The sequence below is a fragment of the Saccopteryx leptura genome, chromosome 13 (assembly GCF_036850995.1).
Source record: "Saccopteryx leptura isolate mSacLep1 chromosome 13, mSacLep1_pri_phased_curated, whole genome shotgun sequence".
NCBI classification, from domain to species: Eukaryota; Metazoa; Chordata; class Mammalia; order Chiroptera; family Emballonuridae; genus Saccopteryx; species Saccopteryx leptura.
This window is the reverse complement of record NC_089515.1, coordinates 35,605,404-35,615,752: the sequence shown is the minus strand read 5'-3', so window position 1 is coordinate 35,615,752 and position 10,349 is coordinate 35,605,404. Positions and strand designations below refer to the sequence as shown.

Here is a 10,349-nt window from a genome sequence, read left to right as displayed (position 1 = left end):
AAACCTCTTTCCCACCACTACTATATTGTAGGAAAAGCCCAGAAAAATTGAACAATTTTGAATTTGGGGGCGGGGAAGAATCCAGGAGGAATTTAACAAAATTGCAATTATTAACTTCTTATTCACTGTTTATTTTCATTGCGTTTTGTTTTTCTTGATTTCTTTACTTAAGAACAGGACACAGGAAAACCAAACCAACGAGCTGAGTTCTGTGATGCCAAAGAAAAGTTGACCTGTGACTTTTATAGATTAACAAGGCCTACTCTCTACTAAAGAAAGAGGTGAACAAATAGGCATTTTGAGTTCTAAATTAAAGTACTAAAAATCCAAGTGAACAATTGCATATACGAAAAACACAACTTCCCAGCCTGGAGAGCCCTTTGGAATTCATGACACTGCCCAGAGACACAGTGGTTCAGTGGAAAGAGCACTGTATTTGGTGGCTTTTTCCCAATCCTCCACACTGCCAAGCTGTGTGACCTTGGAAAAGTGGCTTACCCTCTCTGAACTTCAATTTCCTCAACTATAATATGCAAACAATTTGAATTTTACCTTAGAGGGTTGTTGTGTGAATTAAGTAAGTTATTAATACACAAAAGGTCCTCAGATACTAGTTAAATTCTGATGGTGATAGCCTCTAATACACACACTGTAAGCAGCCACTGCCCTCCCGAAATTTTCTGAATATCCCATAGCCCCTCCGGGCAATTCACCAAAGTTTGCCCACATCAAGGGTCCTAGTATACCTATAACTTGTTCCCATTGGCTTCCCCCTCCTCCCCTATCCCGCACAAAATTCCATTCTCTGATTTAACTAAACAGAGTTGAGAGACAAGCAAATGAGTCTTTGTTTGAAAGTCATTCTCATTACAGTATAATGGCCACAGGTAAAACACCTGGGCAGCTTTGCCGCTTCCCCATATAGTGACTCTGGTTAATGAATTCAGCTGTGTTGGCCTTGCAGCGTCTTAATCTCTTCTTTACTTTCCTGCCCTGTACATTGAAATCATGAAGTCAGACGGTTGGCAAACTCCTGTTCAGCCTGATCAGTCAATGGGTCGCCAGCATTTATTTGGGGTCAGTAAATGCTACTTTCTCCACCTGAGAGACTGGGAGTTTTCTCTCCCAAGTCCTTAGCCTTCACCTTCCAGGCCTCGCCAGCATCTCTCAGCTGGGCCTCTCCCCACAGCTTAGTCCCCAGCGTGGGCGCCCGGATCTACTCCAACAGCAGTAAATCCTCAATGCAACCCATATGCAGATGTTTGTACTGATCTTACTCAAATCCTACTCATTACACAAAGGTTTTGAGGTGACTTCAAATAAAAGAGAGGATAAGATTAATTACAGTATACATATTAGATATAGCTGAAGTCACTAACTGGGCCCTTCATTGGCCAAATGAGGTAGGTGTTTCACAGGGTATCTGACCTTCCTTGCAGACTGCAGGTTGGACATAAATTCTGCCCAACGGTCTCCATTCTCTGCTCTTGCACTTCCCATCTACTTCTAGTATCCAGCGCGCTAGGGCTCCCCACCCCCGCACCCTGACCCATCCTTGTCCCAGAAGCAGAATGAAGGCAGTAAGACCGGGCAATAGGCAGTTGCTTCTTCTCTGGACCCTGCCTCCATGGGGGAGCAAACAGTTGTTCTTAGTCTTTCTCTCGTGCTTTAACTACTAATCTTTGGGGCATCTTTTTTTTTTTTTTAATTTTTTTATTTATTGATTTTAGAGAGGAGAGGGAGAGACAGAGAAAGAGAGAGAGAGAGAGAGAGAGAGAGAGAGAAGAGATAGAGAGAGAGAAGGGGGGGAGGAGCTGGAAGCATCAACTCCCATATGTGCCTTGACCAGGCAAGCCCAGGGTTTCGAACCGGTGACCTCAGCATTTCCAGGTCGACGCTTTATCCACTGGGCCACCACAGGTCAGGCTCTTTGGGGCATCTTAACAACCTTTGCAGCTCATCCCTGTTTCCTATAGATGAGAGAGGTTCCTGCCCCTGCTGTCCTCAAGAATCATTCAAATCATTCCAAGAGCTTTAGAAGTGCTGATGCCTGGGCCTCAACCCAATAGATTAAGAATCTCCGTTAGAAAGGCCTGGGAATCTGTGTGTGTAAAGCTCCTGGGGTGATTCCAACATGCAAACAGGGTTGAAATCCACTTCTGTTGATTTTCACTTTTGGGCCTCCTGCCTTACATTGTCTGCTGGTATTTCCCGGTCCCTAAATATATTAAAATTCAATATTCCTTGGGGTTGTGGGGAAGGGGAACAGGAAAAGCAAGGACAATGTCAGTACTCTCACCCTAAAGCAATTAAAACAGAAACAGCAATAGGAAATAATTTTCACTTAAGGGGAACAAAATAATTACATATGGCATAACATACTTTTTAAGTAGTTTTACTAAATAGTGATTACAAAATATGGGCAGGTTTTATTTATTCATATATTGTTTCATAAAAGGAATTCACTTTGTTTTCAGATAGAATACATTATATCCAACTGAGCAAATGCTTGATTCCCACATTTAATTAGTGACAAAATAGTTTTGGGCAGATATAAGCAAATTGTATCAGAAGTCCATCCCTGTGATGCATTACCAGTCATTAAAAGGGAAAAGGATAGAGGGATCTGTCTTCTTTGAAGCTAAAAGGCAACTTTGTACAAATGGGATGAGAGGCATTTATTCAATCATGTGTTGAATTTCTACCTGGTACCAGGCACTGCTCCAGGCCTGGTAATGGGGCTGCAATTTGAACCTCTCATCTTATGCTCTTCCCTGTCAAGGCCTGAGAGTTGATTACTTATATGCTTACTTCTAATTCAATAGTCCAACAACATTTTGATCTTTTTTTTGTTTTCCATTATTTTACTTTTCTGCAATGGTCTGTCTTCATTATCATTGAGTTTCACTTTGGTCTCAATTTCTTTGATCTGATTTATCCAAAATGCTTTCCTACAATTCTTCTGGAGTTCTTACACACTATTCAGCCAGTTTCATATTCCTTAAAATGTATTAATTTCTCATTAATTATATAAAGAAAAAACTCTTAAAGGCAGTCACAACTTGTTATTAGTGTGCCAGCCTAAATCAATAAACAGACTTAGTCTTGTCACCTGAACTTAGGGAGAAAGTACCAAAGCATTTAACATATATGTAGACTAGCAACTCATTTACCTGCATCTAGGAAGCAAACTCATCCTCTTTCAAAAATTTCCAAAAACCTTCCAGAGCTATTTAACCACTTAGATCAGAAATTTGACATTGTCAGCTGGCTGGCTAATTGAGCTGACATATGTGTTTTAATTGGCACTGACAGTATCTTTTTTATTACATTTTTATGTCTTATTTTTATTTGTGGGAATAACATTGGTTATTAGAATCATATAGGTTTCAAGAGTACATTTCTATGACACATGATCTGTATGTTGCATTGTGTGCTTACCACTCAAAGTCAAACCATCTTCCATCACCACATATTTGGACCCCTTTGTGCCCCACCACCCCCTTTGTGTGTCTTTGAAAGCACCACACCTTTAATTGCATACATACAATTCATTTCACTAATTTACATTACCTTCTGGCTCTTGACATTTGAATGTATTACCCCTCATAAAGACAGAAATCTTTCTGAAAAGGGTACGTACTTCCCAGTTTCCTTAAACAGAGTATCTGAAATACAATTTAATCTTCTCTTGACAATTCAAAGTTATCACTGTAAAACTCAGTGATTCTGCCATGCAGAAATGCCCTTGTGAATTATTCAGATAATGGGACACTCAATCCTCTCAGGCTATGCTTCTTGAGGTTTTTTGTTTTTTGTGTTTTGGGGTTTTTTTGTAGTTCTCCGAAGTTGGAAACGGGGAGGCAGTCAGACAGACTCCCACATACTCCCGACCGGGATCCACCCAGCATGCCCACCAGGGTGTGATGCTCTGCTCATCTGGGGCACCACTCTGCTGCAACCAGAGCCACCCTAGCACCCAAGGCAGAGGCCATGGAGCCATCCTCAACAGCTGAGCCAAGTTTGCTCCAATGGAGCCTTGGCTGTGGGAGGGGAAGAGAGAGACAGAGAGGAAGGAGAGGGGGAGGGGTGGAAAAGCAGATGGGCACTTCTTCTGTGTGCCCTGGTTGGGAATCGAACCCGGGACTCCTGCACGCCAGGCCGACACTCTACCACTGAGCCAACTGGCCAGGGCCTGTTTCTTGAGTTTTTAAAATGGTCTTTATCTTATCCCTTCTTATCTGATTGTGATATTTCATTTTACTGTTGCCAGTGTGACTACTACCACTACCTCCCCCCCCTACACACACATTTACAAATACACACACTTTTTGACATACACAAACCTTTCTAACCCACCACTGTTCTGTGGGCAAGGAAATAGGAAGGCAATTTAATTAGAAGTGTGTGCAAAATAGTAGTAAACAGGCTGAGTTAGAAAGCCCTCAAGGAAGATGCCTCTTTATAATAAACTTTAGTGCAAGTTCTTCATTTACCATTTGACACTTCAGAAGTCATCATTGTTCAGTTACAGGCTCTTGAAAACAGAATGGTTTATAAACATCTGATTCCTGCGGAATGAGAGTTAGCAATTAAAATGACGAGCATTGGCTTTCCCCTGAAGAATCAAAAACTTACTAGGCTAAATAAAAAGCATGCGCACTGCCCTTCAGTTTTGGGCCATCACTGCCAACTACAAAACGAACAGCCAAAGATGTTATACACTTCCTTTGAGTTGATTGGGAAGCAGTAAGAGCACCTGTGCACCCAGGACAGTCCTATGAGTTATTCATGGAAGCAGCAAGCTACTTCTCCTTAACTGGACAGCTCTGCCCAAGCTAGCCCCGCCGAGAATCTCTTCTCATTCTGCACTCAGTGGTCACAAAAGCAGCTCGAGCAGAGGGGACCAGGGCTGCCTTGCTCCTGCCACATCTAATCAGACCCACTGCCCACCCTGCCTAGATTTTTGCTTCTTCTCACCTGGGTGACTGTTATGGCCCTCCCGTCTCCCGACCCCCCAGCTGAACCTCTGCCTCCCATCCCTCTCTTCCTGAGCCACCCTGGCCAAACCTTCTAACGCTCGGCCCTCACTGCGTTGCTTCCAGATGAAGGCAAATTTCAGTCTGTCTCCCTGTTAGCTGGGGGAGGGGGGGAGACTGCTTTCCTGAATCCCCATTATTCACTTCTGCCTCTCCTTACTGCAGCCCCCAGAGCAGGGGTCCCCAAACTTTTTACACAGGGGGCCAGTTCACTGTCCTTCAGACCGTTGGAGGGCCGGACTATAAAAAAAACTATGAACAAATCCCTATGCACACTGCACATATCTTATTTTAAAGTAAAAAAAAAAAAAAAAAAAAAAACAGGAACAAATACAATATTTAAAATAAAGAACAAGTAAATTTAAATCAACAAACTGACCAGTATTTCAATGGGAACAATGGACCTGCTTTTGGCTAATGAGATGGTCAATGTGCTCCTCTCACCGACCACCAATGAAAGAGGTGCCCCTTCCGGAAGTGCGGCAGGGGCCGGATAAATGGCCTCAGGGGGCCGCATGTGGCCCACGGGCCGTAGTTTGGGGACCCCTGCCCCAGAGTCATATCCAGGCACCAGTATCTCTCTGCTTTCCCACCGGGACATAATCATTGCCGCTTCCTGCCTGCACTCTTGTTTTTTGCCCTTTCTGTAACACAGATGGCCTTTCCTGTCTGTCCAAATTCCACCCACCCATTCTCTACCCAAGAAGACGTTCCTGAGCACCCGGCTTGTTCAGCTCCTCACAGTTCCCAACATTGAAAGCCTTCCTTTTCTTTTCTAACTATCCTGGTCATAGGCCCTGGATCTGAGGAGGGGTCTTACCTAAAATTTCTTTGGTGCCTCCTGCCCAGTTTTTAGCCTTCTAAATACTGACATGTTCAAGGAACACAAATGACCTTGTAAATGAAGAGGATACTAAGGAAGGCGAGGTTTCTATCTGGAGAAAGTGCAGTATCTCTCCCACAATGACACATTGCCCTTCAAGCTCCATGTAGAAAGTACAAGTGGGCCAGGTTCCCAGATATCTAGCAAAGCGAGGACAAAGCAGCCACCTCCCCTCCCCCAGCCCACCGCACACTTGCCAGAAAGCAGTTAAAATGCACATCAACGTGTTCTTCTTTTCGTTTGGAAAGGAAATGAGACTTGACGTTCTGTTTCTCCCGTTTCATTAAAGATGGGGGTCATCCATCCCAGGAAGGGTAAGGGCAGTTTCCAAGAGAAAGAAGACTTGTAGGGGAGTGGAGGTGGGAATTATGGGGGAATTGGCTCATCCCTTCCCAATAGCCTGCTTCACCCTTTGAAGAGAACAAGCCCAGCTTTCATAGTGAATTGTTTTCAGGGTGGCCTCTGCCAGGACTCGGCTCTCCCTAACTAAGGCAATACCCAGAAGGACGTCCAGGCAGGACTGCCAGAGGAGATGGCACTCAGACAGCTGGGAGATAAGGGAGGCAGTGGAGAAGGGGAGAGGAGGAGAGCGAGCAGGCAGGGTGTATGTGGCAAAGGGAAGCCCTGAAAAAGCTAAACTGGAAGTCTCTCTCTCTTACTCTCTCTCTCTCTTTCTCTCTTTTCTCTCTCTCTCTGTGTCTCTCCATCTCTGTCTCTCCCTCTCTCACACACACACATACACACACACACTCCTGTAAGAAACACATTCTTCCCCCCCCCTTCTCTAACTCCCTAAGGCAAGTCTATAAATAAACAATAAGACCCCAGCTGGCCAAAGGCCCATTATTAACTTTTGCAATGTTCTGGCTGTTAAGTGTCTGAGTCCTCTCACTGTTCCTCACTCCATGGTTTGCAAAGCCTTTTCCCATATGTAATCTTCACCCGATTCCTACATCACACACCCTAATGGTCCCGGGAGCCCCTCTTCATCGGTTCCATATGCAGAATCATGGAAAACCCCACACCCGCACACTCAAAAGTTTTTAGCCTTAATACTATAAGCTTCAGGTGGTGCTACTCAAAAACAAGTCACCTATGATCTTGGAGGAAACATATGTGATGTCTGGTTTGGGCTCCTCCTATGTGTCGCCCCTCCTGGGCATCTGCCTGACCTCCATGGTGCAGCTGGTGACACAGCCTCTGCCCTATGTTTGCCTCCTAGATCACATTTAAGAAGACTGCAGACGCCTGGGCTCCCAGGACCTGCTGAGCTGGTCTGTGCAGATTGCCATGGAAACGAGCTACTTGGAGGACATGTGGCCTGTGTACAGGAACATGGCTGTCCAGAATGTGCTCGTCAACAATCCCACACACGTCAAGTCAAGATCACAGACTTTGGGTTGGCTCGGCTGCTAGACACTGATGAGATGGAGTACCACGTGGAGGGGGGCAAGGTGCCCCAAAGTGGATGGCACCGGAGTCCATTCTCCGCCAGCGGTTCACCAACCAGAGTGATGTGTGGAGCTATGGTGTGACTGTGATCATTTAAAAGACGATGACTTTTGGAGCCAAACCTTATAATGGGATCCCAGCCAGGGTATCCCTGACCTGCTGGAGAAGGAGGAATGGCTCCCCCAGGCCCCCATCTTCAGCATTGATGTCTACAGGGTCAAGGTCAGATGCTGGATGATTGACTGTGAATGTTGGCCTCCAACCCGGGAGTGAAAGCCAAATTCTCCCGCATGGCCAGGGCCCCCCAGCACTTTGTGGTCATTCAGAATAAGGACTGCCAGCCCCTCGGACAACACCTTCTACCAATCGCTGCTGGAGGATGGCAACATGGGGGACCTGGTAGATGCTGAGGGGTACCCGGTAGCCCCAGCGAGGCTTCTTCAGCCCAAACTCTGCCCCAGGTGCTGGGGGCACGGCCCACCACAGCTATCACAGCTCATCCACTCTGGGCGGGCTCTGATGTGTTTGATGGCGACTTAGGAATGAGGTCAAAGAGCCTCATGCAGAGCGCCTCCCTCACGTGACCCCAGTCCTCTACAGCAGTACAGTAGGGACCCCACAGTACCCCTGCCCCCTGAGACTGATGGCTATGTTACCCCCCTGACCTGCAGCCCCAGCTGGAATATGGGAACCAGCCAGAGGTTCACCTGAAACACCCCTCATCCCCAGAGGGCCCTCTGCCTGCTCCTCAAGCTGCTGGTGCCATTCTGTAAAGGCCCGAGACTCTCCTGCAAAGAATGGGGTTATCAAAGGCCTGACCAGTGGTGGCGCAGTGAAGAGAGCATCAACCTGGGACACAGAGAACCCAGATTTGAAACCCCAAAGTCACCAGCTTGAGCACAGGCTCAACAGCTTGAGTGCAGGGTTGCTGGCTTGAGCATGGGAACCTAGACATGACCCCATGGTCGCTGGCTTGAGCCCAAAGTTGCTGGCTTGAGCAAGGGGTCACTTGCTCTGCTGGAGCCCCCCAGTCAAGGCACACGTGAGAAAGCAATCAATGAACAACTAAGGTGCCATGGCGAGGAATTGATGCTTCTCATCTCCCTCCCTTCCTATCTGTCTGTCCCTGTCTGTCCCTCTCTCTCTGCCTTTGTCTCTCTCAGAATGGGGTTATCAAAGATGTTCTTGCCTTTGGGGGTGCTGTGGAGAGCCCCGAGGGCCTGGCACCCCACGGCAGCGTTGCCCCTCAGCCCCACCCTCCTCCAGCCTCCAGCCTTCAGCCCAGCCTTCCAGCCTTGACAACCTCCATTACTGGGGACAAGACCCATCAGAGTGGGGCTTTCCATCCAGCACTTTGAAGGGACCTCAGAGAGCCCTGAGTACCTGGGCCTGGACATGCCAGTGTGAGCCAGGAGGCCAGTCCACTTTGGCCCTGCTGACCCCTCAGAGAATGGGCAAGGCTTGGCTTCTGGCTAATGCCAGGAGGACATGGGGAGAGGGCCCTTGGACACATCCAGTGGAGCCTGCCATACCAGGAAACTTCCTTCCTATTTTATTTTTATTTATTTATTTATTTATTTATTTATTTTTGTATTTTTCCGAAGCTGGAAACGGGGAGAGACAGTCAGACAGACTCCCGCATGCGCCCTACCGAGATCCACCGGGCACGCCCACCAGGGGCAAAGCTCTGCCCACCAGGAGCGACACTCTGCCCACCAGAGGGCGTCGCTCTGTTGCGACCAGAGCCACTCTAGCGCCTGAGGCAGAGGCCAAGGAGCCATCCTCAGCGCCCGGGCCATCTTTGCTCCAATGGAGCTCGGCTGCGGGAGGGGAAGAGAGAGACAGAGCGGAAGGAGGGGGTGGGGGTGGAGAAGCAAATGGGCGCTTCTCCTATGTGCCCTGGCCGGGAATCGAACCCGGGTCCCCCGCACGCCACACCGACGCTCTACCGCTGAGCCAACCGGCCAGGGCCTTATTTATTTATTTTTAAGATTTTTTTTTAATTCTTTTTTTTTTTTTTTTTTTTTTTAGAGAGGAGAGGGAGAGACAGAGAGAGGAGAGACAGAGAGAGAAGTGAGGAAGGAGCTGGAAGCATCAACTCCCATATGTGCCTTGACCAGGCAAGCCCAGGGTTTCGAACTGGCGACCTCAGCATTTCCAGGTCGACGCTTTACCCAGTGCGCCACCACAGGTCAGGCACTTCCTTCCTATTTTAATTACCCAGTGACTGAGAGGGGCCACGCCTGGTTGGAGGAGGAGGAATCTCTGGGAAGGAAGTCTTCATGGATTTGGAGCCCTGCCCCAGCGGACCCTAGGGTCCAGTGGATGCCACAGCTGCAGTCTCCTCACCTGAAGAGACAGCCAGCCTGGCTCTCTTCTTCCAGATCCCTGGCACTGAAGGACCTGGGAAAGCTGGGACTAGGAGGACAAGAGGCTGGAAGGGAGTGTCCGGGACAAAAGCAATCCATTCAGAGACGATCCCTGAACCCTGCTCTACCTGCAGGAAGAAGGGAGCAGTACTAGCACCTAGATCTAGTTCTTGAACAGAGTGCTTTTTTGTTTTGTTTTTATTTATATTCTTTTGTGTGTTTCTTTTTTTTTTTTTTTAAGATTAAATAAGGACTGGGGGGGGGGGGAATGGGTACTATGGAATGGGGTGGTCCCTGGGGTGGAGGGAGGGTTGTCCCTTCACCACACCTACTTTCTCTATCTGCAAATATATTCTGGGGGGAAAATGTTGCCTATGGTCAAGCCATATGTATCTAAAAGTGACATTTGCATACCTCTAATAATAAGAGCCGGCCCTGGCCAGTTGGCTCAGTGGTAGAGCGTCGGCCTGGCGTGCGGGGGACCCAGGTTCGATTCCCAGCCAGGGCACATAGGAGAAGCGCCCATTTGCTTTTTAGAGAGGAGAGGGAGAGACAACCTCCTTCCTCTGTCTCCTTCCTCCCCTCCTTCCTCTCTGTCTCTCTCTT

General features: G+C 47.6%; 1 pseudogene; it reads left to right on the top strand.

Moving 5' to 3' along the window:
* The first annotated feature begins 7,017 nt into the window (after positions 1 to 7,017).
* On the top strand, positions 7,018 to 8,781 carry LOC136384433 (receptor tyrosine-protein kinase erbB-2 pseudogene; annotated as a pseudogene).
* Positions 8,782 to 10,349: the final 1,568 nt, after the last annotated feature.